This window comes from Oncorhynchus masou, chromosome 21, assembly GCF_036934945.1.
Source record: "Oncorhynchus masou masou isolate Uvic2021 chromosome 21, UVic_Omas_1.1, whole genome shotgun sequence".
Taxonomy (NCBI): Eukaryota; Metazoa; Chordata; class Actinopteri; order Salmoniformes; family Salmonidae; genus Oncorhynchus; species Oncorhynchus masou.
In genome coordinates, this window is record NC_088232.1 from 40,847,781 (window position 1) to 40,872,343 (window position 24,563).

The window sequence follows — 24,563 nt, forward strand, 5'->3', positions numbered from 1 at the left end:
TGAAATGACGACAATAAATTGGTGGTGAAAGTAAACAATAATATAACCAAAGCCAGCAATAACACAATCTTTGCAGAGCTTCAGTGATTGATTGTATTACCAGACTGGAATAAATGGTAAGTCCTGTCCTGTGGTGGAAGAAGTACACGGTTGTCATACTTGAGTAAATGTAACAATACCGTAATAGAAAATTACTTAGTAAAAGTGAAAGACACCTGGTAAAATACTACTTGAGTAAAAGTCTAAAAGTATTTGGTTTTAAATATACTTAAGTATCAAAAGTAAATGTAATGCTAAAATATACTTAAGCATCAAAAGTAAAAGTGTAAATCATTTCAAATTCCTTACATTAAGCAACCCATATGGCACCATTTTCTTGTTTTTATTTATTTATGGAAAGCCAGGTCTGGTATGTGAAGAAAATGTAATATCAGAAAGAGATGGTTACATATATATTTCCACAGTGCAGAGGGGTATGCAATAAAGCAGAATCAATTAGTTAGCCAGCTGTACTTGACAAAATATTCTAAAAATAACTTTATTCAGAAATTAAGGTCAGCAGAGAGTTAAGGGACCACTGACTTTAGTTTGCATCGGAAAATTGACAAAACATATTATCCAGGATCTTGTTTCATAAGCAGGTACAACAGAGTTATAGTTGTGTCTTCATGATTTACTATTTGTCTCATGATAAAAAGCACTATGTATGTTTCCAGTGGCTATGAAACAGAACTTTTGCTGTCTGCTGGTTCTTCAGTTGGTGGCTCTTTCTACTGAATCTGTGTATTGATTCACAAGTGTCTGATTAGACTCCAGCTTAATATCAAATCCAGTTGAGGTGTTTCCAGTGTTTGTTCAAAACCTCCAAAATATCTCCTGTAAATACAACCCTTCTTTCCCATGAACCTCAGCAACAGAGGAGACTAATTCAGCAGATGACCACGAGGGGGAGAGGACAGGAGCCTGTAGTCGGACGGATGGTAACCTAATATATACTCCCTTTGGAAAACAACACGAAACACCACTAAACAACAAGAATAAATACATGCTAGATAGATAAAGTGGCCATCCAGATTTTGCCCCACAGAATAAATCAATCAAACGACGGTGAAACATTGTTGAGAAACCTATGCCAGTCTGTATGTTTTCATATTGATTTGTTGTGTGGAGGTGTTTGAAATGTACATGTTTGAAATTATATGATGTTATGGTGTCGAGTTTGAGGGTCTTTGTAAGTCAGATGATATTCTGGATCATTTTGGACATTCTCCCCAGTGATGATAAATGGGAAGTCCGATATTTTGACATGAGACACAGCTTGGACACTTTACAGATGCAAAGTGAATCAAGCTACATGAATATGCTGATATTTTCCATCTGACATGAGCATTCTCCTAATTGACTATGCAATCCTCATGGTTACTACATCCCGTCAAATAAGGTAATTCTATTAGCCTCCATTATCATCAATTATATCTATTAAGAACATACAGTGTAATATATACATACTAGATGTGTGTTTGAGTGGAAGAAAGGGGTCAGGGTTCTGGTCATCTCTCTAGCCCCATACCAATACAGCTGGATCTCAGGAACTGGCTGTGTGTGTGTGTGTGTGTGTGTGCACGTTTGTGTGTCTGGGCAACACAGGGCAATGCACTCCTGCGGAGATGGCACATTCACCAGACACGAGACTTAAATGTTCCACTCTCTCACTCCTGGTTTAGCATTTTTCATGTCATTTCACACTATCATTAATCTGATCATGTTTGTTCTCTGCTAAGCGGAAAAGCAGGTCACAATGATTTGTTTTGGTCACGTTATGGAGGTTAGATAAGGTTGGTCACTATCCTTGTTCAAATAGTAGGAAAATAGTTTCCTGATGACTCTTGAAATAGTGGCTATTTCTAACGTGATTGATTTAATGCCTCTGCTTTGGGTCAGCTATAGGAAAGCTTCACAATCTAGAGCTTTGAATTTTGGTAATGAATTTAAACTCTTGAATTTTGATTCCCTTGATGGGTGGAATAGTCATGAACGTTCAGTCACTGATAAACCAATATTGGAGCTTTCCTTATAAAACAACCTCTGTCAATGTAATTAATTGTAATCTCATAACATGCTACCTATTCATTCCAACATCCAATCTTTCTTGGGACGGTTGTAAAATCAATCACAGGTTGTAAATAAATCTGTTATTTCAGGTGGGCCTATCTTCAAGCACCTAGGACAAATCTAATTCTAAATCTTTTTATGTTTGTCTCTTTTGAAACATAATGTAATGTTTTACACATTTGAAAATCTCTCAGCCTATCACACAATATTATGCAAATTAGTGGCTCTATGTGAGGATACTGAGGGAGAGTTTTTGGAAAGGCGTTGTGTGCTGCTGGTCAGTGCTGGGGTGCACTGTCTGTTCATCCAAATAAACTATCAACTATTATTCCATGGGAAATCAGTGTATTAGACTGTTTACACTAGTCAACAAACAACTGTCACAACTCCCGCCCTGTTCGGGCGGGCACTCGGGGGTCGTCGTCGCCGGTCTACTAGCCGCCACCAATCCCTTTTTCCTTTTCTGTTTGTTTGGTCTTATTGGTTACACCTGTCGCTTATTTTGTTTCTTGATTCATGTCTATTTAAGCCTGTTAGGCTCGCCTATTTTTGTGTGGGATTGTTTTTGGTTTAGTTTTTTGCACCTCACAGGACTGATTCGGTTTCGTTTATTCACTTTGTTATTTTTGTTTAGTGTTCAGTTCAAATAAAAAGTCATGAACACTTACCACGCTGCGCTTTGGTCTGATTCCTCCTCATCTGACGACGACAGCCGTTACAACAACGTGCGAGTTTCGGTGGCCTTACAAGCTCGTTACAAATTGGTGGCAGCAGTGGGATTAGCACGTCAGCTACAATGGGTTGCGAAGGTATTCACCCCCTTGGCATTTTTTCCTATTTAGTTGCCTTACAAACCCATCCAGAAATCTATTTTAATTCTAGGTTGTATCATTTGATTTGAACAACACACCTATCACTTTGAAGATGCAAAATATTTTTTCTTGTGAAATAAGACCAAAAACAGAAAAGTTGAGCGTGCATAACTATTCACCCGATTCACAATTGGATTGAGGTCTGGGCTTTGACTAGGCATTTAAATGTTCCCCTTAACCACTTGAGTGTTGTTTTACAGTATGCTTAGGATCATTGTCCTGGTGGAAGGTGGATCTCCATCCCAGTCTCAAATCTCTGGAGGACTGAAACAGGTTTCCTTCAAGAATTTCCCTGTATTTAGCGCCATCCATCATTCCTCAATTCTGACCAGTTTCCCAGTCTCTGCCGAGGAAAAATATGACTACAGCATGATGCTGCCACCACCATGCTTCACTGTGGGGATGATGTTCTCAGGGTGATGAGAGGAGTTGGGTTTGTGCCTTTGGGGCCTTTCAGAACTGGTGTGTGTATATATACTTAAATCATGTGACAGATCATGACCTCATCCCGTCAGTCGAGGAAGCCTGGTCATTCTTTAAAAGTAATTTCCTCACCATATTAGATAAGCATGCCCCGTTCAAAAATGCAGAACTAAGAACAGATATAGCCCTTGGTTCACTCCAGACCTGACTGCCCTTGACCAGCACAAACACATCCTGTGGTGGACTGCAATAGCATCGAATAGTCGCCACGATATGCAAGTGTTCAGGGAAGTCAGGAACCAATACACGCAGTCAGTCAAGAAAGCAAAGGCTAGCACTTTCAAGCAGAAATTCGCATCCTAACTCCAAAAAGTCTTGGGACACTAAAGTCCATGGAGAACAAGAGCACCTCCTCCCAGCTGCCCACTGCACTGAGGCTAGGTAACAGGGTCACCACTGATAAATCCATGATAATCGAAAATTTCAATAAGCATTTCTCAACGGCTTGCCATGCCTTCCTACTGGCTACTCCAACCCCGACCAACAGCTCCCTCCCCACCCCCCCGCAGCTACTCACCCAAGCCTCCCCAGCTTCTCCTTCACCCAAAACCAGACAGCAGATGTTCTGAAAGAGCTGCAAAACCTGGACCCGTACAAATCAGCTGAGCTAGACAATCTGGACCCTCTCTTTCTAAAACTATCCCCCTCCATTGTTGCAACCGCTATTACCAGCCTGTTCAACCTCTCTTTCGTATCATTCGAGATCCCTAAAGATTGGATAGCTGCCGCGAAAATGGAGGGAAAAGTCGAACAACCCGGGAACAGCTATCAACAACCACTGACCGACAGCCGGTGGTGGATCAGCTGGGTGCCATTGACAAGCGGATTGACCGGCCGGTGTTCATGCCAGAATCTTTCGAGGGGAAAGAAGGTGAATGGACTGTTTGGATTTAATCATTTGAGTTAGCAGCACAAGTGAACGACTGGTTCGCGGCAGATCATTTGAACTTTATCATGCTGTTACTGAGGGGAAATGCTCTGAGATTTTGTAGTATTTTACCTCATGATACAAAGAACGATTACAACAGCGTGAAAGTGGCTTTGCAGAGGCATTTTGAGCCACTGGAACATGTTGACTGGAATCGTGCATTGTTTTAGGACAGAAAATGTAAAGTGGGTGAGTGCATTCGTGACTTTGGGCATGAGTTAAACCGTCTAGTTTCAAAGGCTTATCCAGATTATAGCGCAAGCACATGTGATTCAGTTTATTACACACATTGGGTGCAGTGGTCTTCGTATGCACCTGCACAAGGCAGTACCAAAAACATTGGAAGAGTCTATTAGCATTGCTACAGAGCTTGATCAGATAAGGCAGCTAGAATGCTGGAAAGCAAAGACACCGCACAATACAAAACGAACATGTGTGGGACAAGCGAGGTTACTCTGCCTCCAGTTGGAGACAATGTCAGAGTTCCAAAAGAGATGTTTGTGTGAGTCATTGTGTGAGAACATTGTACAGTTGCGGTCCGAGGTGCAGCATCTGGCCGCGAGACAGCCACATCAGAGGGAGACATTCCAAAGCACCAGAGCGTTTCCAGGGCCTTCTACAGTAGCACCGACGGACGCTGTGGGAGGATACAGACCGGACCAGGGCAGAGGGAGATCAAGGTTCCCCGGGAGCGACAGAGGACAACCTACGTCGACCAATAGCAGGGCCTGCTGGTACTGTGGTTGCACATTGCAGATAAACTGTTATTACATGGAAAAGAACAGCACAGCATTGGCTTCAACTACTTGCACAGCTGACCAGTCCACAGCGAGGATTACTACACGTGTTGTGGGGTTTACCTGGAGTGCAAATTTGTTGACTTTGAGTGTGAGGTCATGGTGGACTCGGGGGCCCAGGTTTCCATGGTACACAAACGGGTATGGAGAAATGCTACTGGAGGTAAGAATGGTACACTGCAACCATACCACAGCATGGTTAAATAAGCAAATGAACAGTTTCTTTCAGTCCTGGGGAGCAGGTCGACAGTCATGAATATTGACGGTGTAAATTTGACCTGGAATTTTGTGGTCGCTAGCTACACATTTGGCCGCAGGACGCACTGGTAGTGACAGACTTCCTGGTAAAATACAGGCCGTGCTTGATTTGAGAGAGAAAACATCTTGTGTTTTGCGGAAGCAGATTCTGTTGATTTTCAGGGGAGGGTCAGGGGGAGTGTGTAAAGTGGTGGTGATGAATGACACGATTATCCCTTCCAGAAGTGAAATGTTTTAAATGCTAAAGTTGAGGGGACAGTAAACAATTACAGAACTGAGGGTCTTCTTGAGCCCTGTGCTCAAGTCACTGATACAAGTAACCTGTTGGTAGCATGGAGCGTTTGCAGCTCAGTGCGTATGATGAACGTAACTCCAGAATCACAGTTACTGAGGGAGGGCACTGAATTAGGGGAGTTTCTCTATCTGGGAGAAGGGTAGGGAAGACACTATCATTGCTAGCCTGCAGGATTCTAACCAGTCGCCATACTCTCCCACCACAGCAAAGTGGGATGTAGAACAGATAATGCAAATGCTGGACATAGACTGCAGCCAGCTAACTGAGGTGCAGCTGAAAACTGTAAAGGAAATGGTGGGTAGGTATATGGGAATCTTTAGCACGGGTGATTTTGACTTGGGCTGCACAAAACTAGTCCAGCTTAGGATTGATACGGGGGACAACAGGCCTATCAAGCATGCGTTGAGGAGGGTGCCTGTTCATCTGCAAGCAGAATTTGACAAGCATTTGCAGGACATATTATAAATGGGAATAGTTCGCCCATCCAGCAGTCCATGGGCAGCACCAGTGGTGTTAGTAAGAAAGAAGGATGGCTCAATCAGGTATGTGTGGATGGCTGAAGGTTAAATGTGAACACTGTTAAAGATGCTTATCCACTTTCTAGGATCAACAAGACCTTGGACTCACTTGCCGGTGCTCAGTGGTTTTCCACTTTAGACTTAGCCAGTGGGTATTGACAAGTCGAGATGCACCCCGAGGTTCCTTGAAAAACTGCTTTTGTGACAGAGGGGGCTTTTCAAATTCAGATCATGGGGTTTGGGTTGAGCAACTTCCAGCGTCTCATGGACCTGGTTTTGGCTGATTTACAGTGGACAACATGTTTTGTATACTTAGATGACAGCATCATGGGCTCCTGAGTGGCGCAGCGGTCTAAGGCACTGCTTCTCAGTGCTAAAGGCATCATTACAGACCCTGGTTCGATTCCAGGCTGTATTTGGGCGGGGTAGGCTGTTATTGTAAATAAAAATGTGTTAACTGACTTTCCTAGTTAAATACAATTTTAAGAGCATGTGAAGCGTTTAGACAAGCTTTTCAGCAGATTGGAGCAGGCAGGACTTAAGGTGAAGCCATCAAAGTGTCATTTGTTCAGGTCGCAGGTGAGCTACTTGGGGCACATCATCTCGGCCGAGGGAGTGTCCACTGACCACATGAAAACAGGGACAGTGAGTCACTGACAGAGGCAGGAAGCTTTTTAGGCCTGGCGTCATACTACGGGAGGTTCAGACCAGATATTTCAGCTATGGCAGAGCCTTTGTACAGATTGACAGATAATGGGGAAATGTTTGAGTGGAACGCAGCATGTGAAGTGGCCTTTTAATTAAAGTCCAAGCTTACCACATCCCCCCATACTGGCTTTCCTGGAATATAATCTAGATTTCATAATGGATACTGACGCATTTGACACAGGCATAGGGGCAGTCCTCTCCCAGGAACATGAGGGTAGAGAGTGAGTGAGAGCATATGCAAGTTGGGCACTGTCAAAACAGGAGAGGAGGTATTCAACTACCAAGAAGGAGCTTCTTGCTTTGGTAGTGTTTCTTAAACATTTCCAACACATTTTGCAGATCACAGCTCACTGAGGTGGCTGAGTAACTTCAAACAACCTGAGGGACAGTTGGCTCGATGGTTAGAGAAACTGGATCAGTTTGACTGTGATATTGTCCACAGGCCAGGGAGACTGCACAGTTAAGCAGATGGTGTGTCACGCCTACACATACAGACAGTGTGGACACAGCCGTCTCACAGGAGGCCACTGTCAATCTGAGAGCCATCATAAACAAGCCTCGGGATGTCACTATTGAACCTGTGGTTGGAGCTCAAACAAGCAAAACAGTACCCAAAAATGCAGCTTTCCTTTTGGAAGCACAGGATAGAGACCCAGTGGTCTCCCAGTTAAAGAAATTGAAAAAAGAGGCTAGAGCAAAGCTCAGCAGAACCTGTGGAGTTGCAATCGGAGCCAAAATTCAGGCCTTCCAAGCAAGTGTAGGGGCATATGGGGTGTTATGCCTTGCGAGTCAAAACTAAGAGACAGATGACACCATCTGGAGAGGGGTTGTATCAGATCAAATCAAATGAATTTATATAGCCCTTCGTACATCAGCTGATATCTCAAAGTGCTGTACAGAAACCCAGCCTAAAACCCCAAACAGCAAACAATGCAGGTGTAGAAGCACAATGGCTAGGAAAAACTCCCTAGAAAGGCCAAAACCCAGGAAGAAACTTAGAGGAACCAGGCTATGAGGAGTGGCCAGTCCTCTTCTGGCTGTGCCGGGTGGAGATTACAACAGAACATGGCCAAGATGTTCAAATGTTCATAAATGACCAGAGTGGTCAAATAATAGGTCTGGGACAGGTAGCACGTCCGGTGAACAGGTCAGGATTCCATAGCCGTTGAAACTGGAGCAGCAGCACGGCCAGGTGGACTGGGGACAGCAAGGAGTCTTCATGCCAGGTCGTCCTGAGAAATGGTCCTAGGGCTCAGGTCCTCCGAGAGAAAGAAAGAAAGAGAGAGAATTAGAGAGAGCATACTTAAATTCACACAGGACACCGGATAAGACAGGAGAAGTACTCCAGATATAACAAACTGACCCGAGCCCCCCGACACATTAACCTCTTACATCTATGGGGGAGCTATTTCATTATTGGATAAAAAACGTGCCCGTTTTTAAGCGCAATATTTTGTCACAAAAAGATGCTCGACTATGCATATAATTGACAACTTTGGAAAGAGAACACTCTGACGTTTCCAAAACTGCAAAGATATTGTCTGTGAGTGCCCCAGAACTGATGCTACAGGCGAAACCAAGATGAAACTTCAAACAGGAAATGAGCATGATTTGAGGCTCTGTTTTTCATTGTCTCCTTATATGGCTGTGAATGCGCAAAGAATGAGCCTGCCCGATCTATCGTTTCCCCAAGGTGTCTGAGGCATTGTGAAGTATTTGTAGGCATATCATTGGAAGATTGACCATAAGAGACTACATTTGCCAGGTGTCCGCCCGGTGTCCTCCACGGAAATTGGTGCGTCATCTTCAACTGCACGTCTTTTTCCAAGCGATTCAGAGGAGAAAGTAAACATCTACGAACGATATATCAATGAAGAGATATGTGAAAAACACCTTGAGGATTGATTCTAAACAGCGTTTGCCGTGTTTCAGTCAATATTATGGAGTTCATTTGGAAAACAGTTCACCGTTTTGATGACTGAATTTTCGTGTTTTTTTGGTACCCAAAGGTGATGTACAAAACGGAGCGATTTTCTCCTACACAAAGAATCTTTCAGGAAAAACTGAACATTTGCTATGTAACTGAGAGTCTCCTCATTGAAAACATCCGAAGTTCTTCAAAGGTAAATTATTTTATTTGAATCCTTTTCTGGTTTTTGTGCAAATGTTGCCCGCTAAATGCTACGCTAAATGCTACGCTAGCTATCAATACTCTTACACAAATGCTTGTTTTGCTATGGTGCAAAAGCATATTTTGAAAATCTGAGATGACAGTGTTGTTAGGAAAAGGCTAAGCTTGAGAGCTAGCACATTCATTTCATTTCATTTGCGATTTTCATAAATAGTTAACGTTACGTTATGCTAATGAGCTTGAGGCTATAATTGGATACAGGTTTGTTTCATAGCCAAACGTGAACAAAACGGAGCGATTTGTCCTACACAAATAATATTTTTATGAAAAACTGAACATTTGCTGTCTAACAGAGTCTCCTCATTGAAAACATCTCAAGTTCTTCAAAGGTAAATGATTTTATTTGAATGATTTTCTTGTTTTTGTGAAAATGTTGCTGGCTGAATTCTAGGCTTATAGCTATGCTAGCTATCAATACTCTTACACAAATGCTTGTTTAGCTATGGTTGAAAAGCATATTTTGAAAATCTGAGATGACAGTGTTGTTAACAAGTCTAAGCTTGAGAGCAAATATATTTATTTCATTTCATTTGCGATTTTCATGAATAGTTAACGTTGCGTTATGCTAATGAGCTTGAGGCTATAAATAGGATCCCGGATCCGGGATTGCTCGACGCAAGAAGTTAACTACTGCAGCATAAATACTGGAGGTTGAGACAGGAGGGGTCAGGAGACACTGCGGCCCCATCCGATGATACCCCCGGATAGGGGGTATGAGCTCGTACATGAGATACTTACTTACCTTTATCCACAATAATAGAACAGGAGACCTTTTAGGTGTTGAAAAAACTCACCAGTAAAATTAGAGCAAGATTTTATTGTCCAGGCTGGCAGAGAGCCATAAAGCAGTGGTTTAAGGGCTGCGTGGCGTGCGCTGCATGCAAGTTACAGGGTCCAGTCCCCAGAGCACCCATGACGAGTTCTGTCACAGGCCACCCTTTTGAGAGGATAGCTGTAGACTTAATGGGCCGTTAACAGAGACGGGACACGGTAACAAACACATTATGGTAGTGTCACATTACTTTACTACGTGGTCAGAGGCATATGCCATACCCAATCAGGATGCAGTAACAGTGGCCAAGAAACTGGTAGAGGAATTTGTGTTGAAGCTTGGCCTTCCTCGCTCTATCCATAGCGACCAGGGGAGACATTTTGAATATAGTCTTTTTAGAGAGATGTGCAATCTTTTACACAAGAACAAAACACAGAATGCCCACCCCAACTCATGTTTTGTTCTTGTGTTTATATTTCTATGTATGTGGCCTGGTATAGTTCCCAATCAGAAGCAGCTGTCAATCATTGTCTCTGATTGAGAACCATACTTACATAGCCTGTTTTCCCACTCTAGTTTGGGTGGTTATTTTCCGTTTCAGTGTTTTCACCATAGGGGACTGTTTTGGTTTTCCTTTATTCGCTTGTTCATTTGTTTTCTGCGTTCTATGTAATAAATATGACGAACACTTACCACGCTGCATATTGGTCCGATATTTCCTACTCCTCTTCAGAGGAGGAAGACGACAACCGTTACAGGTATTACAGACTCGGTCATGGAGAGGCTGAAAATCTCAGTGAAGACTCTTGCCAGTTTGTCCCGCGCATGCTTTGAGTGCATTGCTGGTAATCCAGGTCCTGCGGCTTTTTGAATGTTGAGCTGTTTAAAGGTCTTGCTGACATCGGCTACCGAGAGAGCGAGATCACACAGTCATCCGGAATGGCTGGTGCTCTCATCATGCATGCTTCAGTGTTGCTTGCCTTGAAGCGAGCATAAAAGGCATTTAGCTCATCTGGTAGGCTCGCTTTACTTTCAGGGTGGCAGGGTAGCCTAGTGGTTAGAGCGTTGGACTGGTACCCGGAAGGTTGCAAGTTCAAATCCCAGAGTTGACAAAGTACAAATCTGTCGTTCTGCCCCTGAACAGGCAGTAAACCCACTGTTCCTAGGCCGTTCTTGAAAATAATAATTTGTTCTTAACAGACTTGCCTAGTTAAATAAAAATAAAAACTTGGCATCTCGTGGCTGGTTTTCCATTTGTAGTCTAATAGTTTTCAAGCCCTGCTATATCTGACAAGCATCAGAGCCGGTCTAGTCGGATTCAATCTTAGTCCTGTATTGATGGTTCGTCTGAGGGCTTAGCAGGATTTCTTATAGGCGTCAGGATTAGTGTTCCACTCCTTGATAGTGGCAGCTCTAGCGTTTAGCTCAGTGCGGATATTCCCTGTAATCCATGGCTTCTGGATGGGATATGTACGTATGGTCACTGTGGGGATGACGACGTCGTCGATGTACTTATTGATGAAGCTGGTGACTGAGGTGATATACTCCTCAAGGTCATTGGATGAATCCCGGAACATATTCCAGTCTATGCTAGCAAAACAGTTCTGTAGCATAGCATCCGCGTGACCTGACCACTTCCGTATTGAGCGAGTCACTGGTAATTCCTGCTGTAGTTTTTGCTTGTGAGCAGGAATCAGGAGGATAGAATTCTGGTCAGATTTTTGCTTCTGGTGCAGAAATTACCAAGTCTCTAGATATGCATTATTGTTGGTCACCTACTCACATTCAGTATCAAGTGAATTGTGTCACACCCTGATCTGTTACACCTGTCTTTGTGCTTGTCTCCATCCCCCTCCAGGTGTGGCCCATCTTCCCATTATCCCCTGTGTATGTATGCCTGTGTTATCTGTTTGTCTGTTGTCAGTTTGTCTTTTCTGGTCAGGTCTTACCAGCGTTCTTTCCCGCCTTCCTGTTTCTCTAGTTCTGTTTCCCAAGCCCGCCTGCTGTCCTGTACCTGCCTGACTCTGACCTGATCGCGAACCTCTGCCTGTCCTCAACCTGCTCTTTGCCTACCCCTTATTTACAAAAAATCATCTGAGAACTGTACTATCCGCCTCCCGTGTCTGCATCTGGGTCATATCCTGAGTCGTGAGAGAATTTCATGTATTCCAAATCTGAGATGATTTATAATGATCTACTTTTCATAAAGGGTTGAATCCTTAAGTGTTACACCTTTTCTCGTTAAGTACTGCAGCCTACATGAACCTGAACTTTCATTGTGTAGTACTTAACTTGTTAACTGGAAAGAATAGTGATACAATTAACTTCAGTCTTTGTAAACCTCTATGGAACTATTAAAAATGTCCCTTGACCCCAACATCATTGTTTAGACAGAAGCTGGAAATTAAAGTATGGAGGGAAAACAAGAATTATGGAAAATAATCCAATTTAAAGCGCATTTGACAGACGTGACATAAATGTAATATAAATGAAAGCTTGTGCTTAATCACTTCCTCTGAAGGAAACTGAAGAAGAATTGTAGATAATTTACTCAACGTATTCAGCTGCGTATGCACATATGATTCTAAGGACGTGTCAGAGACGGAAAGAAATGTAGCTGGAAAAAGAAACATCTCTTGCTCCCCATTGCCCGTCCATTCTGTATATTATGAAGAATTATAAAATGTTATCTATTTTAGATTAAGTCAGGTAGAGCCTAATAGGCAATAATAGACAACACTATGGATGGATGTTCTGTTTTTAAGGCTTGTAATTGAAATGTGCTGCAGGTAAAGCTTGACTGAGTTTCTGGCGTAAATAGCAAACGTTTGTATCAATATGTTTGTCATCACCCAAAAAGAAGAATGGAGCTTCGATACTTATGGTTTGCTCCAAGGCTTCTGTGAAGCTGTGGATAACTGAGCTGGACAAGTCCCAGTGACGTGACCACCCAGAAGGAGAGATTAGCCTGCTTCTAGCCAGGGATACCGCCTGAAACACAGACTGCCTCCCACCGTCCCACGCCAACCCTGGTCACGGTGAATCTTCTATTTATGTCTGATGATTATCAGTGAATCATGTGCTAACAGTAAATATCATGAATGCTCTTACACTGCTACAATTCATCTTTGTTATTACCATAATATATGCTGCACATATACAGTGCCTTGCGAAAGTATTCGGCCCCCTTGAACTTTGCAACCTTTTGCCACATTTCAGGCTTCAAACATAAAGATATAAAACTGTATTTTTTTGTGAAGAATCAGCAAGTGAGACACAATCATGAAGTGGAACGACATTTATTGCATATTTCAAACTTTTTTAACAAATCAAAAACTGAATAATTGGGCGTGCAAAATTATTCAGCCCCCTTAAGTTAATACTTTGTAGCGCCACCATTTGCTGCGATTACAGCTGTAAGTCGCTTGGGGTATGTCTCTATCACTTTTGCACATCGAGAGACTGAATTTTTTCCCCATTCCTCCTTGCAAAACAGCTCGAGCTCAGTGAGGTTGGATGGAGAGCATTTGTGAACAGCAGTTTTCAGTTCTTTCCACAGATTCTCGATTGGATTCAGATCTGGACTTTGACTTGGCCATTCTAACACCTGGATATGTTTATTTTTGAACCATTCCATTGTAGATTTTGCTTTATGTTTTGGATCATTGTCTTGTTGGAAGACAAATCTCCGTCCCAGTCTCAGGTCTTTTGCAGACTCCATCAGGTTTTCTTCCAGAATGGTCCTGTATTTGGCTCCATCCATCTTCCCATCAATTTTAACCATATTCCCTGTACCTGCTGAAGAAAACCCATGATGCTGCCACCACCATGTTTGACAGTGGGGATGGTGTGGTCAGGGTGATGAGCTGTGTTGCTTTTACGCCAAACATAACGTTTTGCATTTTTGCCAAAAAGTTCAATTTTGGTTACATCTGACCAGAGCACCTTCTTCCACATGTTTGGTGTGTCCCAGGTGGCTTGTGGCAAACTTTAAACGACACTTTTTATGGATATCTTTAAGAAATGGCTTTCTTCTTGCCACTCTTCCATAAAGGCCAGATTTGTGCAATATACGACTGATTGTTGTCCTATGGACAGAGTCTCCCACCTCAGCTGTAGATCTCTGCAGTTCATCCAGAGTGATCATGGGCCTATTGGCTGCATCTCTGATCAGTCTTCTCCTTGTATGAGCTGAAAGTTTAGAGGGACGGCCAGGTCTTGGTAGATTTGCAGTGGTCTGATACTCCTTCCATTTCAATATTATCGCTTGCACAGTGCTCCCTGGGATGTTTAAAGCTTGGGAAATCTTTTTGTATCCAAATCCGGCTTTAAACTTCTTCACAACAGTATCTCAGACCTGCCTGGTGTGTTCCTTGTTCTTCATGATGCTCTCTGCGCTTTTAACGGACCTCTGAGACTATCACAGTGCAGGTGCATTTATACGGAGACTTGATTACACACAGGTGGATTGTATTTATCATCATTAGTCATTTAGGTCAACATTGGATCATTCAGAGATCCTCACTGAACTTCTGGAGAGGGTTTGCTGCACTGAAAGTAAAGGGGCTGAATAATTTTGCACGCCCAATTTTTCAGTTTTTGATTTGTTAAAAAAGTTTGAAATATCCAATAAATGTCGTTCCACTTCATGATTGTGTCCCACTTGTTGATTATTCACAAAAAAATACAGTTTTATATCTTTATGTTTGAAGCCTGAAATGTGGCAAAAGTTCGCAAAGTTCAAGGGGGCCGAATACTTTCGCAAGGCACTGTATATATTACAGGATGTTGTGTATCATAGGAAATAGACAGAATTCATGTCAACATGAAGAAAATATGGTCTCATGTCACAATTTACACCGGGCATGGGGTAAATTGAGCATAGGGACAGGGTAAGTTGAGCTGCCTAGAAATGTCTGTACTGAATGAAATATTGCCACTTCTTTTAACACAGGCTTAACATCTAACAAACACTTTATACTTTTTTTTAAACACTTAAAAAAAGTTTAACGTAGGCCAGGCCTGGTTGTTACCGCATATACCAATGATAATGCCTTGCATTACATCTGGGAAGATTATGTTTATCTAACTTGCCATTGGCTCAACTTATCCCTTGGCCATTCACTCAATTTACCCCAAAGCAAACCTTTTGACTATATTAGCCCCCACAGCTACAAGGATGCACTTTCATACTAGGTTTAGGACCTCATATTGAAATTCATAGAGACACCAACTGATGTATAGAACATTTTTAAAATGATCTACTTTGGTGTATTTACAAGCTTCATGAAACCTCTAAATCAAATCAAATGTATTTATATAGCGTTCATACATCAGCTGATATCTCAAAGTGCTGTACAGAAACCCAGCCTAAACCCCCAAACAGCAAGCAATGCAGGTGTAGAAGCACAATACATTCATTGACTTGGTGGAAGTCATTTTTTTTTACCTAACTTGCTTACCACTTTTTCTACAGTATGTGGTTTCTTCCTTCACAGACTCTGTGAAATGATCACCTCTCCCTACATATTTGGTGCAATGACACGTTTTGTGTATGGTTTCCAAGAAACAAGGGTGGCTCAACTCACCCCACTCTTCCCTTTAGCTGTTTTTTGTGTATAATGTTTATGTCATCGCTGTCATTGAGCAGGTAAATAGAGAGGAGGGTGAGTAAACAAAGATGGTGTGTAATGTTTCAAGGAGAGACCAAACAAATACAGTAGTGTACCGAGGGGTGGTAGCAACTCTGAAATCCTGATCTTCTCTCAATAAAGTACAACATTAAAAGCGGTTTCTCTCTGCTGTTGTCCTTCCAGCTCACAGGCTTCCTTGCTCTCCTCTCTCCAGCACATGTGGTCTGAATGAGTCTGTTGGCAACAGCCAGAATCTGGAATCTTCCTCTCATGGATGTGGCCAAGGCAGACTTTAAGACAGTTTGCTACAGCAGTACAATAATCCTGCAGCAACAGGACATGTGGATTATAATGAATTTACTTTTTTTGTAGGGGTCAATACATTTGTCATTAGGGCAAGTCAAGTTGGACATTTTAAAGTAGAAATTACAAACTTTAGAAGCTTTTTTAAACTTCGAATACACTACAAGTTTGTATATCCTACTGTGCAGGAAAATTCTCAGCAACAAAAGAGTGATCAAATTAAAATCCAACATCTGTACTCATCCACTGCAGATCTTAGTGTAAAATCTGTGTCCAGTTATGCTGCAAAAATACGCAAGACCAAACCCATCAAAATCCGATTGAGTAAAACAGGTCGGTAAGAGTTGCCACTGTGACACACCGGAACAATGTGCATAATTTGTCTGCGACATCATCGACAGAGCAAAGGAGCACTACGACACTCGAGAACCTAAAATGGTTCTTTGGCTGTCCCCATAGGAGAACTCTTTGAATGACCCTTTTTGGTTCCAGGTAGAACCCTTTTGGGTTCCATGAAGAACCCTTTCCACAGATGGTTCTACATGTAACCCAAAATGTTTCTACTTGAAACCCAAAAGGGTTGTACCCTGAACCAAAAAATGTTATTCTATGGAGACAGCTGAAGAACCCTTTTGGAACCCTTTTTTCTAAGAGTGTACTATCCACATTCTCCACAAATAGAATTGCTATCAATATTTTAATAATAACCATCACTTTTGGGGTACATTATCAGAAGGAATGTTCTTCCAAATGAATCAAAGCAGTTGAACTGGAGTTTCCTTCACAACACATGTACAAGCAGCTCATTAATTAAAGCCCTGCAGCACGTGTTGTCAATCGTGACCCATTTGCTACTGAATTGCTAAATTAGGTGTTTCTGAGAACACAGTGACAGCTTTACAGCACTTTTGTGAGGTGGCCATGTGAGTAGTGATTGTTGGAGTAATATCTAGTCAGTCAACCATTCAACTCTATCACCTCTGAGCCTCAGGTGAAAGATACAGTTGGTTGTGCCATGTAGCTTCTCTTTCCAGGCGTCAGGAAGATAAATGGCTAATGTTATCCATGGCTGAAAATAGCTAGATTCTCTTCAGACACGGCCACACACCATTCTCTCTGATCTATGCCAGCAGCATACTACCCTGCATACCACTGCTGGCTTGCTTCTGAAGCTAAGCAGGGTTGGTCATGTTCAGTTCCTGGATGGGAGACCAGATGCTGCTGGAAGTGGTGTTGGAGGGCCAGTAGGAGCCACTTGTTCCTCTGGTCTAAAAAAAATATCCGAATACCCAAGGGCAGTGATTAGGGTGCTGTCTTTTGGATGGGATGTTAAACGGGTGTCCTGACTCTCTGAGGTCATTGAAGATCCCATGACACTTATACTAAGAGTAGGGGCGTAAACCCTGGTTTCCTGGCTAAATTCCCAATCTACCCCTCAAACCATCACAGTTTACAATTGGCTCATTCATCCGACTTGACAACTATACTTTGTTAACAAGACATTTGTGGAGATGTTGAAAAACGAGTTTTAATGACTCCAACCTAAGTGTATGTAAACTTCCATCTTCAACTGTATGTTGCGAAGAGTGGAGTAAATTTAGATTATTTTTTTTACACCATTGGCTCATTCATCCCCCTCCTCTCCCCTGTAACTATTCCCCAGGTCGTTGCTGCAAATGAGAACGTGTTCTCAGTCAACTTACCTGGTAAAGTAATGGATAAACCCGTGTGGCTCTGTTGGTAGAGCATGCTGTTTACAATATCGGAGTTGTTGGTTCAATTCCCAAGGGGGACCAGTATTAACATGTGTGCACTCTCTGCTGTATGTTGCTCTGGATAAAAGTGTCTGAATTTTTTTAATCAAGAATCGTTGCTTTATTGCCAGCCAGCATGATCACCTAGCTGTGTGATGTTATTTAATTAATTACCAACTGCTGGGGTGAGTTTTCTACAAAAGCATGTACAGCACAGTCAACAGTTTGGACACACCTACTCATTCAAGGGTATTTCTTTATTTTTTCTACATTGTAGAATAATAGTGAAGACATCAAAACTATGAAATAACACATAAGGAATCATGTAGTAACCAAAAAAGTATTACTCAAATCAAAATGTATATATTTTTTTGAGATTCTTCAAATAGCCATCCTTTGCCTTGATGACAGCTTTGCACACTCTTGGCATTCTCTCAACCAGGTTAATGAGGAATGCTCTTCCAACCGTCTTGAACGAGTTCCCACATATGCTGAGCACTTGTTGGCTGCTTTTCCTTCACTCTGCCTGTCGAACTCATCCCAAACTAAATGTGGACTCATCAGACCAAAGGACAATTGCTCATGTTTCTTGGCCCAAGCAAGTCTCTTATTATTATTGGTGTCCTTTAGTCATGGTTCTTTGCAGCAGTTGATGTTGAGATGTGTCTGTTACTTGAACTCTGTGAAGCATTTATTTGGGCTGCAATCTGAGGTGCAGTTAACTGTAATTAATTAATCTTCTGCAACAGAGGTAACTTTGGGTCTTCCTTTCCTGTGGCGGTCCTCATGAGAGCCAGTTTCATCATAGTTTTTGCGACTGCTCTTGAAGAAATTTTTAAAGTTCTTGAAATGTTCCGGATTGACTGACCTTCATGTCTTAAAGTAATGATGGACTATCATTTCTCTTTGCTTATTTGAGCTGTTCTTGCAATAATATGGACTTGGTCTTTTACGAAATAGACCTTCTATATGCCACCCCTACGCTGTTAGAACACAACTGACTGGCTCAAATGCATTAAGAAGGAAAGAAATTCCACAAATTAACTTTTATCAAGGCACACCTGTTAATTGAAATGGATTCCAGGTGACTACCTCATGAAGCTGGTTGAGAGAATGCCAAGAGTGTGCAAAGCTGTCATCAAGGCAAAGGGTGGCTATTTGAAGAATCTCAAATATAAAATATTATTTGATTTAACAATTTTTGGTTACTACATGATTCCATATGTGTTACTTCATAGTGTTGATGTTTTCACTATTATTCTACAATGTAGAAAATAGTAAAAAAAATATAAATAAAGAAAGAAAAACCCTGGAATGAGTAGGTGTCCAAACTTTTGACTGGTACTGTATGTATGCTCCAAGTTAACGTTCTATAGTCAATATCCAAAGTACAGTATAGAACTGAACATAACATTTTAAAAGAAAATACATCAAACACATACAGTAGGGTCGTATTTCTGGACAGCTGGAGGTATATTACTTTTTGAGGTTGTGCTAACATGTAAGAATGCATATCTCAGAGGGCCTTGAACACTCCAGATGTCTGCCCCACTAGATCCCTCACTCGGTTGGGGATTTTGGGTAAAGTTACCAGAATTTTGCAACCCTATCTTTCACTGGTTTGGATATTTGAATATCCGCTTTGGCCATCACTGCAGAGACAGAATGATAATTTGATTTCTGAATGTCATCAGGTCCTGCATCAGATTGCATGTGCTTCTCTTAGTTTCTCCTGTTACATGGTGATTTCTTGATGTCAACATGGACATGTGGCAACACTTACCTAGATTCAAGATTATTTTCCATCTGTGTTGAGGTCCCTCAGAAATTTTTCTCATTTTAAGCCCCTGCTTTGCTGTTTAAGTGAACTCTCTTGTTAGACACCACATCTGAAATGGGGTGCCACTTTGAAAGTTACCACTTAAGTCTAATTTGCAAAAAGCACAAGTCCAACATCGGTTTATTCCAAGACCTTTCATTTATATGTTTAAGTTAGAGCAACATGTGTTTGTGCATGTCCTCATCAAAGCGTTTAGATACTTAGCACACACTACAGATCACTGTGGAGAGAGCTGTCAGCAGGATGTATAATTCCTGTGATGTAATGAGGCAACCTATAGCACAGTGGGGAAGAAGACATCAAGGAAGCCAGTCGACAAGCTTCAAAACAAAATTGTTGAATATATAAAATCCTACATGGGAATTTGAAGTCCTTATTGCTATCGTAAATGTGTTTCTAAAATAAGATACTCATAAATGGAAAAGCTCATACCAAATTTATAGTTTTGATTCTCACAGAGAACTCATGATTCATTAACATCATAGTTTCCAAATACATTTAGCAGCCTCCTGCCATATTCAAGTTAAATTCAACAATTTATTGGACATTAATTGTTTTCCAAATACATGTATCCACTTGTGCCAAACCACTAAATCCCCAGTGATGAATCCCACTAAAAACTTAAAAACATAAAAGGCACAACAATCTTTGAAATATATTTGTTTTGCATGATTAAATATCTAAAATGTGATTCAGGTTTACAATAGTACAGCGTGGTGCTGTTAAAAAAGAATGGGTGATTGTGCTTTAGAACGAAAGCCTATGGGTCAATAAGGGAACCAGTAAAGCCAGAAAGACACACTGAGCTCTTGAATCCAGCAAACCCACATTTAATGATGACAATCAATAGTCTTGACAGATAACTATTCTATATCCAACCATAACAAACTTTTGTCCAGAGATGTCAAAGTCCTTATTTTCTCCCATAAGTCATTTAAAGTTTAAACATCCATAATTATTTGTGTGTTCTTGTGGGTATACAGTGTATAGATGTAATACTATTTCACACAATCATAAAGTATACCTTTAAATCATATACCAATTTGTGAAACATATTCCATGGACCTCCATGGTGTACACTCAAATACTGGGTTGATAGGAAACAGATTGGAGAATCATGAAATTATAATGTAAGAAATTAGCCCAATTTTAGTTTTGCTTTTCAACAATAGTTTCCAGAAGTATAAGAGCTCTTTGTTTCATTTTTATATTTTCATTTTCACGAGAAAGGAGCCTATTTGTGAGCAGCAGGAATAGGTCTATAAAACCAATTATTTGGCAAAAATAAAATCATAAAGTATGATTCTGGTTTTTAAACATGCTAGACTGTCTGTACCTTGTGAATGTCAATCAATGCTGTAATTTGTTAAAGCCTGTAATTCATTTCATTTGACTACAGTTTGGGGTAACTGTATGGAACAGTCATGCTATTGGTGATTAACACAGTCAATAACCTTAACTCATAACGTACAGTCCTTAACATATATCAGTCGGGAATGAAATCCTCTCTAAAATGTTATTTCAGTAAGCTCACAGTGTGACCAATTGCTGCAGATTCAAAGCACGAAAGTAAATGTCTACAGCCGAAGTCACAAACTTCTGGGAAAAGAGATGACGAATGATAGATTCAAGACAGTGATGTGTGTGGAAGGCATCTTAACCACAGTTCTCTTGTAAGTCACATGCCCCAGTCCTGAGGCCTGTCTTTACAGGTAGTAGGGGCCAGGGGTGGCAGGGCTCGGTGTTTTGAAGTTGCTTGGTTACCAAGCAAAGGGAACATTTTTTTTAGGTTGTTTTATAAGGGGCAATAGTGTTAGACAGGTTTTGTTCCCTTTATTTATGGACTAAATCCCATGTTACTGTTCAGGTGCCTGCCCAACACGTATGACATGATTCAGCATAACAACCACTTGGGAACAACCACACTGTTTCCTCTGTGGGGCCAGATAGGGAAGAGAAATACAGATTATGATGCAGAATACAGAGTGTGTAGACATTGTAACTGAGCTGTTTAAAGCCGAGTGATGTTTTCTCTTAGAATCAGCTATTAAAATGTTTCCATAATCCTTCTGGAGTAGATTGTGGATGCGGTCATGGTTGGGGGAGCATTACAGCCGTAAAGTGAACGCCAGACAACACAGACATAAAACACACTACACTGTTTCTCATTTCACTTTATGAAAAATGAAAAAAGTTGAATGTTTTGTAGTCAACTGACCAAATGTTGTTTTATGAACAGAAAACAACTATTTTATTCCCTAAGTCCAGCTATTTCTCTTACTAAAATAAATAAAAGTAGAGTACCAAGTCAAAAGTTTGGACACACCTACTCATTCCAGGGTTTTTCTTTATTTTGACTATTTTCTACATTGTAGAATAATAGTGAAAACATAAAAACTATGAAATAACACATGGAATCATATAGTAACCAAACAAGTCTTAAATATAAAACATATTTTGATTTGTTTGAGATTCTTCAAAGTCGCCACCCATTGCCTTGATGACAGCTTTGAGCACTCTTGGCATTCTCTCAACCAGCTTCATTTTTTTATTTTTTATTTTATTTATTTCACCTTTATTTACACAGGTAGGCAAGTTGAGAACAAGTTCTCATTTACATCTGCGACCTGGCCAAGATAAAGCAAAGCAGTTCGACACATACAACGACACAGAGTTACACATGGAGCAAAACAAACATACAGTCAATAATACAGTATAAACAAGTCTATATACGATGTGAGCAAATGAGGTGAGATAAGGGAGGTAAAAGCAAAAAAAGGCCATGGTGGCAAAGTAAATACAATATAGCAAGTAAAACACTGAAATGGTAGATTTGCAATGGAAGAATGTGCAAAATAGAGATACAAATAATGGGGTGCAAAGGAGAAAAATAAATAAATAAATTAAATACAGTAGGGAAAGAGGTAGTTGTTTGGGCTACAATATAGGTGGGCTATGTACAGGTGCAGTAATCTGTGAGCTGCTCTGACAGTTGGTGCTTAAAGCTAGTGAGGGAGATAAGTGTTTCCAGTTTCAGTGCTTTTTGTAGTTCGTTCCAGTCATTGGCAGCAGAGAATCATGAGGTAGTCACCTGGAATGCATTTCAATGAAATTGTTTAAAGTTAATTTGTGGAATTTCTTTCCTTCTTAATGCGTTTGAGCCAATCAGCTGTGTTGTGACAAGGTAGGGGTGGTATACAGAAGATGAACCTATTTGGTAAAACACAAAGTCCATATTATGACAAAGTAATGATGGACTATCATTCCTCTTTGCTTATTTGAGCTGTTCTTAAGACATGACGGTCAGTTAATATGGAACATTTCAAGAACTTTGAACATTTCTTCAAATGCAGTTGCAAATACTATCAAGCGCTATGATGAAACTGGCTCTCATGAGGTTCGCCACAGGAAAGGATGACCCAGAGTGACCTCTGCTAAAGAGGATAAATTCATTAGAGTTGCCAGCCTCAGAAATTGCAGCCCAATTAAATGTAACAGACACATATCACATTAACTTTTCAGAGAAGACTGTGTGAATCAGGCCTTCATGGACAAATTGCTGCAAAGAAACCACTACTAAAGGACACCAATAATAAGAAGAGACTTGCTTGGGCCATAAAACATGAGTAATTGACATTAGACTTGTGGAAGTCTGTCCTTTGGTCTGATGAGTCCAAATTTGAGCTTTTTGGTTCCAATCGCCGTGTCTTTGTGAGACGCAGAGTAGGTGAATGGATTATATGTGTGGTTCCCACCGAGAAGCAAGGAGGAGGTGTGATGGTGCTTTGCTGGTGATACCAACATGGCTACCACAGCATTCTGCAGCAATACGCCATCCCATCTGGTTTGCGCTTAGTGAGACTATCTTTTATTTTTCAACTGGACAATGACCAAAAACACACCTCCAGGCTGTGTAAGGGCTTTTTGATCAAGAAGGAGAGTGATGTTCTTGCCTGTGCCCAAGAACACTAAGGTAACCTGCCTTAAAGACTACCGACCCATAGCACTCATGTCTGTAGCCATGAAGTGCCTCGAAGGGCTGGTCATAGCCACAGTTATCCCAGAAACCCTAGACCCACTCCAATTTGCATACTGCCCAAACAGATCCACAGAGGATGTAATCTCTATTGCACTCCACACTGCCCTTTCCCACCTGGACAAAAGGAAAACATATGTGAGAATGCTATTCAGCCTTCAACACCATGGTGCCCTCAAAGCTCTGGGAGGACCCTGGGACTAAACACCTCCCTCTGCAACTGGATCCTGGACTTCCTGATGGGCCACCCCCAGGTGGTAAGGGTAGGTAACAACACATCGGCCACACTGATCCTCAACATTGGGGCCCCTCAGGGGTGCGTGCTCAGTCCCCTCCTGTACTCCCGGTTCACTCATGACTGCATGGCCAGGTACGACTCCAACACCAACAACGATGAGACAGCCAATAGGGAGGAGGTCAGACACCTGGCCATGTGGTGCCAGGACAACAACCTCTCCCTCAACGTGATCAAGACAAGGGAGATGATTGTGGACTACAGGAAAAAGATTTGGCACGGATCCTCAGATCCTCAAAAGGTTCTACAGCTGCACCATCAAGAGCATCCTGACTGGTTGCATCACTGCCTGGTATGGCAACTGCTCAGCCTTTGACCGCATGACACTACAGAGGGTAGTGCGAATGACCTAGTACATCACTGGGGCAAAGCTTCCTGCCATCCAGGATCTCTATGTCAGAGGAAGGCCCTAAAAATCTTCTAAGACTCCAGCCACCCTAGTCATAGACTGTTTTCTCTGCTACCGCATGGCAAGCGTACCGGAGCGCCAAGTCTACGTCCAAGAGGCTTCCAAACAGCTTCTACCCCCAAACCATAAGAGTCCTGAACACCTAACCAATTGGCTACCCAGACTGTTTGCATTGTTGTCCCCCCCCCTCCACACTTTTACACCGCTGCTACTCTCTGTTGTTATCATCTATGCATAGTCACTTTAATAACTCTACCTACATATACATATTACTGTACCTCAACTAATTGGTGCCCCCACACATTGACTCTGTACCGGTACCCCCTGTATATAGTCTTTGTTGTTATTTTAACGCTGCT